Source organism: Patiria miniata, unplaced genomic scaffold, assembly GCF_015706575.1.
Source record: "Patiria miniata isolate m_02_andy unplaced genomic scaffold, ASM1570657v1 HiC_scaffold_20, whole genome shotgun sequence".
Taxonomy (NCBI): Eukaryota; Metazoa; Echinodermata; class Asteroidea; order Valvatida; family Asterinidae; genus Patiria; species Patiria miniata.
The window spans coordinates 3126154-3135608 of NW_024037059.1; the positions used below are offsets into that span (position 1 = coordinate 3126154).

At 38.7% G+C, this 9455-nt stretch overlaps 1 pseudogene; it reads left to right on the top strand.

Annotated features, from left to right (window-relative positions):
- The first annotated feature begins 7999 nt into the window (after nt 1-7999).
- On the top strand, nt 8000-8635 carry LOC119727209 (annotated as a pseudogene).
- Nucleotides 8636-9455: the final 820 nt, after the last annotated feature.

The following is a 9455-nucleotide window of genomic DNA, read 5'->3' on the forward strand; positions in this document are numbered from 1 at the left end:
ATAACAACCGCAAAGTTACGACTGACTTTAAACCTTTGAACCTTTGACATCATTAAAAAGAAACTGAAAACCAACAACTACCTGCACAGGCTTAATATGTCTTCCCAGACATTTACAAAAATGTATCCCTGCTTAAGTTGCACGTAGCCTAGTGTTCTGTGCCCTAATGACCTATCATTCAAACCAAAAGAACATCAACAACATCACTAAGTCCTAATGAATCTAGATCTCTTTGACTCTACCCTAGCATAGTTTGGCATTAACTTAGGAACTTTCCTACAGGTTCCTGGGGAAGGAATTGTGCCTTTCCAAGTTATCAATGTTTTTTTTACAATCAATATAATGATTATGCAATGGATGAAGATGAGGTAGAAATCAAACTGATTATAATCCTAATGTGCTAATTATATGTATTGCTGTTTCCTTATTTTTTTGACTGGAAAAAAATCAACATCAGTACGTCTAGCAAATTAGATTGCATTTTAGCATCTTTACCTATCCTGATTTTAATGCTTCATGATGATTCAGCCACAAAGACGTGAATCCAGTTTGGGTCAAAAATTTAAGCAATGGGCATGGATTCTTACGTTCAAATTGGAGACCTTTTCTGTTATTGTTGAAGACGTCAAATTGGTTTGGAATTTAGCACCTACATACCTACATGTATTTAGTCTTGCAAGATTTTGAATTTTTAAAAATATGTATCACGTACAGGTTTGATTTCATGGTTTTATTATATTAACACAATATAATTATTCAATAATTCTTTTCAGAGATACATGTAGTTTAGGCATCGGAAAATTAAATGTATGAAATTTAATGCTTAAAAAATGGAGATACATGTATCAGATGAGCTAAGTTGACAATATAACTACAAACCTACATGAATTGTGTGATCGATGCTTCAATGAATTTAGAGGTTTGCAATATATCATGATACCTTTTAGAAACTTTTTTTTTTGTATATTATAGCTGGGTTAGTGTTTAGCTTTTCGAATGAACACTAAGCCAAGTTACGATCAATTTTAATGACAAGGTCTCATTGAAAAAACTGTTCTACATATATTTTGCGAACCTCCTAACACTAAACTGAACTCTAACAAATGACCTGAACAATGACTTGATCAACCTTTAACTTTTTTTTAACCCTTTAGTGACCGCAGTGACAAGAGGCGGCTAGATCTGAAGTTCTGAACTGTCAAGTTATGTCAACCGTCTTTTACATTAACCAATGAAAGTTGAAGCTTTTAAAAATTGATTATCAGTTCAGGTAATGAGATCTCCAAAGATCCAACTTGATATTTTGAAACTAACAATATTTGCCTCATCAAGAAATGCACTTGGTAAACTGGTGTTGAACACTGAGAGAGGTGTGGTCACTAAAGGGCTAAAGCATGGAGCATAGCTAGTCTTCAGTCTGTGGCAATACCAACATGTGTCCTGAAAGATCTTCACCTTATCTGATAAACTATGGAAACTCTATTTCTAAAAGTTCAGTTTTGGCAGAGTTGTTGAAGTTGCTCAAATGCAAAACACATCTGGAAAATCGTTCTCACTGACCAATATTTAAGAGTGCCGCGTTATGATAATCAACGGCTTTGCACTTTTTGTTTTGACAAAAAAATGGAATCAAACTGGATAGTAAGAACACGTAATTCCCCTGGATTATTTTTTGGGTGTCAGATTGGGTTTCAAAACCTTTCAAAGATTTTCCAAATTTTTCAAGGATTTGGTAACATGAGAAAAAGCAGAGGAATTTTCAAGTTTTTTTTTAACTTGTACATTGGTTTGACTTCCTTGTAGGAACAATGTAGTACAATGTTCAGATATAAGATGAGCTTGTCTTTCTTACATCAAGTAACAGCTCTCGGAAGCCTTTATGTAGATGAACAATACTGCTTAATTTCTAGACCATTTACAAATTTGGAAGAACCGGTCACAAGTCCAAATGAATTTCTCTTTAAACCGCAGTGTCAACTGCCGTTTGTACAATTGTCTTCAGAGAGAGAGAGTTCATTCAAAAGCACCAAGTGGTCAACAAGAACAAGTCCAGGTATCCAACGGACCATCTCAAAAATGTGTTTATTCAGAGCTAAGGCGAAGATCTTTCAGGACTCGAAAACCATTCAAAGGTTAATATCTCATCTATTTTTTCTTGAGTTCCTGAGACTCCTGATTCCTAAACAGAAGAGTAACAGGTTTTATCTCTTGGTTCATACAAAGTATTGCCATTTTGTTTTATCTTTTTCGTGAGGAAAAGATTTGTCGCACATTTCAATCCCACTTAAAATTGCAAGTTTGTCATGACTTTAAAATTTTACACGACAATGAAACAGTACCAGTTACACGTTGCAATAACGTGTAAAAAAAAAACTACTGGGGTTAAAAAACTGAAGTGAGGAGACTTTTGCATAAAAGCGTCTCGGATTTAATTTAGAAAGGAAACTGACCTATTGTTTTTGCTGCAAGGCTATACTTCAAAGCCTTCGTTGAAAGTGTATACTCTTAAGCATGGTTTCCGATTGCTGTATGGACCTTCACTGCAGACAAATGAACGCATTCGTCAATCAGATCACCAATTAGTGATCGCAAAAGGTCAGTTTTAAATAGACCTGGTGGGAGATTTCCCCCATGCAACCACCTATCAGGTGGGTGATGAATCTATGGGAGGCTGCAGTGATTGCTGAAGCCCAAGGTTTCATCCAATCATAGGATTGGAGTGCAGAGGTCACAACATTTGACCATGAGTTGAGTAGCAGCACTTTGAGTGCTTGCAGTGAGTGTCGAGTCCAGAAAGATTGCTGAGTTTGGGTGAGATGTTTGCACACCAATGAAATGGCTTTGCAGCACTGTACGATTGTAGGACACTCAAGTAGAGTATCGGCATCTCTTCAGCAATACCTAGTTTAGTGGGAATTGACCAGTTCCTAGAATTTTTATGTTAATACCTTGATTCAACTTTGATTACAGATGACAAATGGCATAGTTTTTGTTTCTCATCGTTTATTTACTTAAGTGCCGAAATGAGGTTAATTGGTATTGCCACAGACTGAAGACTATAATGCACAATACTGTTTTCCTGTAATGCAGACAGATAGCGTTTACTCCTAGCCATGAGATACACATTTTACCATTGGGTTTAGCAAGCAATGAGGATGTACACAGTGCATGAATTCATTCTACAAACTTCAATTAAACTTACCATGGATCCATCTGGCAGGACTGGCTCCCTGTGTCTGACACCACAGCTTCTATTTGTTAGGATGCAGGGGGCCTTTTTGTCCACCACATCTTCCATCTGGCCAGGAAGCAGCATGGTTCTCCCCCTCTGCACACCAGGACTTCTCCCCTACAATTTGAAGAGTTTGGCCTTCTTTCTTTCTGTCTTAATTTTTTTTCTTCCATTGTAACTTTTTTCTTTCAAAAGCTTTTCTGATGATAAAAATGATGGCACAGGCCCAATTCATATTTTGTTTTAGGCAGAAAGTTTTTCATAAGTTTTGGTACGAGCACTGGGAATTTTTAACAATTATTTATGAGTTGCTTTGAAGTCGAGACGTTGTTATTTTTTTTTCTTTTTGGAAAACCTCAAAAGCCTCAATATTCTAAAATGGAAAAAGACTCAGAGGCAGGTAAGCCGTCTTTTTGGAACTAAAAGGCAATATTGCTCATTATTTTTATGTTTATCAAAATGAGAATTATGTGCCGCCAAAAACATGACAAATGATTTTTTTAAAAAGGTGGGGTTTTTTGGTTTAAGCATTGGATGCTGAATTAAGACCAAATTTAACGAGATTATTCTGACTTCTGCATTTTTTGTTGGTTTCACATCATACGGATGTAAAATACAAATAATTTTCAAAGATTTTAACATGATGAACGACTGTGCAATGCATGTCTAAGATTTGAACACACTCTATGAGAGAACTGATTGAACATGATGACACAATAAAAGGCAATGAGATTTCAGAGTTATACCATGGAAGTTATTCACATCAATAGCGGCTGAAACACCTGTCCGAAAATCAAACCGCATTGAAGAACATCAGATATACCAACAACAGTACCCATTTGTTAGCAGATCATTTGGATCAACATGATGCCATGGAACTATTGAAATGCAAGCAGGACATCAAGAGTAGATGCTCGATTGATCTCTAGATTTGCAATCTCCAGATTGATAGATGGTACATAATTTCCACAGCAACACTCGGTAAAGAAACGGCTAAAATGACATCTCCTTTGCAGAAAGGCAAACTAATTGTCAAAGTTCAAAAGGATCCTTACCATGTTGAAGTCGACCAAGTCATCCACGATTATCCAGACCACAAGATCAGGAAGCTAGCACACACCTTGAACAAAAGACCAATCGTCAATGCAGATAGGGACGACCCACCAGACAAGCCGGCATCTGCAGGCGGGGAACACCACACGTGCACGCCCCGGGGGACTTGCATGCGTTGGGCTCAAGTATATCAGAACATTGCCTGTTGGTAAAATGTCAAGTATAAATGGGTTACTCAACAAATTATCATAAAAGATTTTTTTAAGTGTATAGTCAGCACTGAAAGCATCAGTATTTTCGTTCTTTCTTGTTTTGACGTTGCGCATAAACATATGACCATTTGCTTTCAGTAAGTAATTAGCAATTTCAGCAGTGTCTATTTTGTTATTCAGTATTGATTGATAAATAATCAAAGCTAAACTGCATTTCTTGAGGTTTTCAAACAGCTGCGTCCACAAAAACTTCAACTGTCAAATAACAGTGATTTTGAGATTCAATTTTTACAAGTATTTTTCACTTTGAAATGGAACATTTTAGGCGCACTGAATTTGACTTTCCTGAAAAGTGCATGATTAAAGCAATATGAAATGATTTCCTTCACAGCCAAAAAGTGTCTTTCATACATTGGAACAGTGCTGACTATACTTGATAAACAAAAGCTGGGTGCAAGATTGGCATGGCAACTAACAGTAGCCAGCTAAATAACGATGATCTGGAAAACATTTCAACGGTTTTGAAAAACTCATTTCTGAAGAGTTCAAAGAAATTTTGAAAGTATAAAAAAGTTGAATAGTTGATTTTTGTTTGGCGAAGTGAACATTTACATGACTTTCTGGGTTGTTTTTTTTTCTCCATGAAATTTTAGAGTAAGAAATTTTGGTTTTTGAAGATCTCGAAATACTTAGTTTAATTTAAATTGTTCCAAACATTGGTTCAAAATCAGATTTTGCGCAGCTGTATAAAAAAAAATATTAGTTCAAAGAGATGCATTAGCGCTCTGAGTCAACACAATTTGTTTTAAGAAGTTTGTTCCGGCTTCCGGGAAAACCAATCTTGCACCCAGCTATTACCAATCAGGCAATGCCACAAAGAAATATTTCAGATTAAAATATCAAACAATTTCACGTAACCAGCTCCCTGTCTTTCATATGCAGACGAAATTTGTGCATCACCAAAATTTTTCTCAAGAGGGAATATTTCTGCAATGATTGAGCAGCGCCTCAGTTTGAGCAAATATTGAGGAAATGCGTGCACAAGAAACTACACAACCTTTCTTTCGCAAATGAGCAGGAATTTTTAAACAGAAATGAAACACGCTGCTATAACTATCAGCAATTTCATTGACTGGAGATTTTTTTGTGATACGGGTACATGTAAGTGATAGTTTCAAGCTAATTATCGAGTGCACCAAATGAAGTAATTTGCCAATCAGTTTTTGGAAACCGAGCAAAGTTTGCGGCAAGAGGCTGGTTACGTGTACTGTTTAGAGGCCTCTCCTTCATTTTCACAATTTAGTGACTGAATTTGAATTTTAGCTAATCGTGCCATCAATTTTGGATCCTCGATGAAAGAATGGTATACTTTTCAAGCTTTCGGTTAAAACATTTCGCTTACAAGATAAAGAGGATCTTGTCTGAACTGTCTCACTAATGTGACGACTATTTTACTTATTTATCTTCAGATGCTTTCAATGAAGATTTTTGAAACATTCTTCTAAAAAATCTAGACTTCTGTAAAACTGCGGTCACCTTAGGCAACCAATTCTGCATTCAGGATCACAGAGGCGACCTCCAGTGACCTCAAGGAAAGAGAGACCTCTACATTTTAAATATAAAACGTCCTTTTACAGAGTTCCATTTCAAAAGAGTTCCGTTTCAAAAGAGTTCCATTTCAAGAGTTCCGTTTCAATAGAGTTCCGTTTCAATAGAGTTCCGTTTCAAAAGAGTTCCGTTTCAAAAGAGTTCCATTTCAATCGAGTTTTGTTACGAAAGAGTTCCGTTCCAAAACAGTTCCATTCCAAAAGAGTTCCATTCCAAAAGAGTTCGGTTCCAAAAGAGTTCCGTTTCAAAAGAGTTCCGTTCCAAAAGAGTTCCGTTTCAAAAGAGTTCCATTTCAATAGAGATCCGTTTCAAAAGTTCAGTGTTAAAGAGAGTTGAATCTTGAGAGTTTTTGCCAAAAGTTCCTCATGAGAAGTCTCTGCCAGATTGGAACAGTACATGTAAATGTGACTTAATCAAGTGTTTTTGAGGCTGGCCGAAGATAGCTCTATGTGAGCTCCTCTTGGTGGTCAGTCCAGGGCTGAGATAGATATGATTTCATGACGGTTCTGATGGCGAATAGTTCATGTATTTTGCAAATGTCTCTCAGCAGTTGTCTCATGTCTGGAGTGTCCTTTGAGGAAGTCTTTGTCCAGTTGGAGAAAAAAGCACAATTCTTCAAGCAGTTCCTGAAGATGTCCACTTGACTAGCAAGACGTTCGAATATCTCATGGCAAAGTAAGCCGGAATGTGAAGAACCGCAGGTAAACTGTTTTTGGGGAAGTCCAGTTGCTCCTGTGCAAGTCCTGCTGGTCGTGGTAAAGCTCGTAAACTTCATTCCGTTCACTACGCGGATCCATCTTTGACGTGAAACTGGTTTTGCTGACTCTGACTGGCATTCCACAACATCCGGGATCCTGGCATTCAACAACATGTTGGGATCCAGGAATCAGTCGCTGAGGGTTCCCTGAAGCTGGGCAGCTCATCGGATCCAGTGTTGATTGAAGTAGCTAGCAGTCCATGAAGACTGTGGAGAAGAGTGCCTCTCAGTGAAGGGCTGGGTTTTCTTGTGGACAACAACACGCTGGTGTCAGGATGAAGTTTGGGTCACAGAATCTGTGCGCAAAATAAAAATTCAGGAAATCATTAGGGGGATGTACACATTGAAAATTGAACTGCAGAGAAAATGCGACAATTTTTGGGGGCAACAGAAGTATGTTTTAAAAGGGTGCATAGTTTTGCTGTTGGTAGGAATATTGTCCCTTGTGGATTGAAACAAGGAACCTATGCAGATAACTAGGCCAACTTTTTTTTAAACACTGCATACTCAGTTTTGTCCATAATGAGTAATTTGTATACAGTGTTTATAAAAAAAAATACATCGGCGAAGGGCAAAACCCAACATTGAATTTACACACATGTACGGATGGCTTTTGTTTTGGCGATGATAGTGAGCGGACGTGTCTCTGTGGCGCGAAAATTTAAATCTGTTTTTTTGCCCCCACCAGTGACTGAAATTACAATCACCGATTCCTCTCCTGGGACACAGGTAAGCTACATCAGTATATCGAGAGGTGTATCGAACTTTCTTATTTCTATCCCTTGTTTCCCCTCCCCCTCCGGGAAAAATCGGCCAAATGGCCGATGATGACTGGGGAACACAATCCGAATATGACTCATGGGATAAGCTATCTCAACAAACTCCTATGAAAGCACAGGAAAATGACCAATCACGCTCAACTCTTGACATCCTGATCAGCCAAGCTCAAACTAACACTCAATCCCAAACGCAAACTAGAAAACGGCCGAAATCTAGCACAAGTTTTAGCGACGTCTACTCTGATTCTGATGACTCCCCTGACGAAAAAACCACAAAACCCCGCTATGTAGGTAAAAAATCACTCAAAACCAACCCACCCTAGTAATCATCAACTCACCCGATGTTAAACTAGCAAAGATGCACCCGATAAGAATTGCAAAAGCTCTCAATAAAGCTGGAAAAGACCTTGTCAAGAGTGTGTCTAAGAATAACCAAGGCGGGATAACCGTTCGATGCCACACTCCTGCACAAGCCAGAACACTTAAAGCTATAACCCAACTCGATCAATGGGTAGTACAAACCGAATATGCTAAATCAGAAACCCAAAGTAAAGGCATTATAACTGGGATAGAAACCCGACATTACAGAAGAGGAACTACTAGCTACCTGTAAGAAAGATGGAATTATCAACGTTAAACGACTCATGCGTCGCCAAAACGGAGAGCTAGAAAAAAGTCGGTTTGCCTAACATTCAACACACCAAATTTACCATCTGAGATACAGGTGGGTTACGAAATCTTCAACATTAAACCCTACATCCCACCCGTTATTCGATGTTTTAATTGCCAAAGACTAGGGCACACTGCGAATAACTGTAGAAGTTCCACACGTTGCGTACGATGCGGGGGACCCCACTCCTTCGAACAATGTAACCAAAAGGAAAACGTAAAGTGTTGCAGATGTGGAGAAAACCACTCATCTGCCTATGGAGGCTGTAATACCATAAAACAGGAAAAGAAAATTCAAGGGATCAGAGTAACATACATTGTATAACATCTCGAGACGCAGCAAAATCCATCAAAACTGATATCTATTTTCGCCCTGACGAGACACCTACCCAGTCAACCCCCTCAGTTCAACCCATCATGACTAGCAACAAAGAGAACAAAACCTATCCTCGACCTAGCGCCTATTGACCAAGCACCAGTAATAGCGCAAATAGGCCTACCACCAGTAAAGAGAACACCGATAGTACGCCCACAACCACAAAACCCACCTCCAAAGATGCCACTACTCAGACTGACGTAATCGCTGAAACACAAACGGAACACACACAATGTACCTGCAACGGACAATACCTAATTGAAATACTAACTGGTACCATGCAAATTTGGGATACAATCAAAAACAAAGAGGAAAGACACTCGGCGGTTAAGGCACTTGTGAACCACATCACCCAATCTGTGGCCACTCCCTCACATACCGTAAGGAAACAAAGAACACCTGCTCAGCCACCAGCCAACACAAAGAAAGGTACATCAGGCAGAAGGTCATCTCAACATAAGGCTACGGCTCCTCTCCACAAAACAAGTATGGACCTACCGACAACCACCAGTCCAAATACCAACCAGCCACCAAAAGGAAATCAAAATACAACGTCATCATGAACTTTCTCATTATGGTTCTCATACTTCAATGGAATGCGCAGTCACTCTTGGCACATAACAACGAACTAAAAAACTCCATCACCTCCTGGCCTCATAAGCCAGACCTCATATGTATACAGGAAACCTGGTTAAAGAAGGGAAAAATTTCACCATCCCCGGTTACAACATCTACCGCTGTGACAGGCATAATACTGGACCCCAAAAAA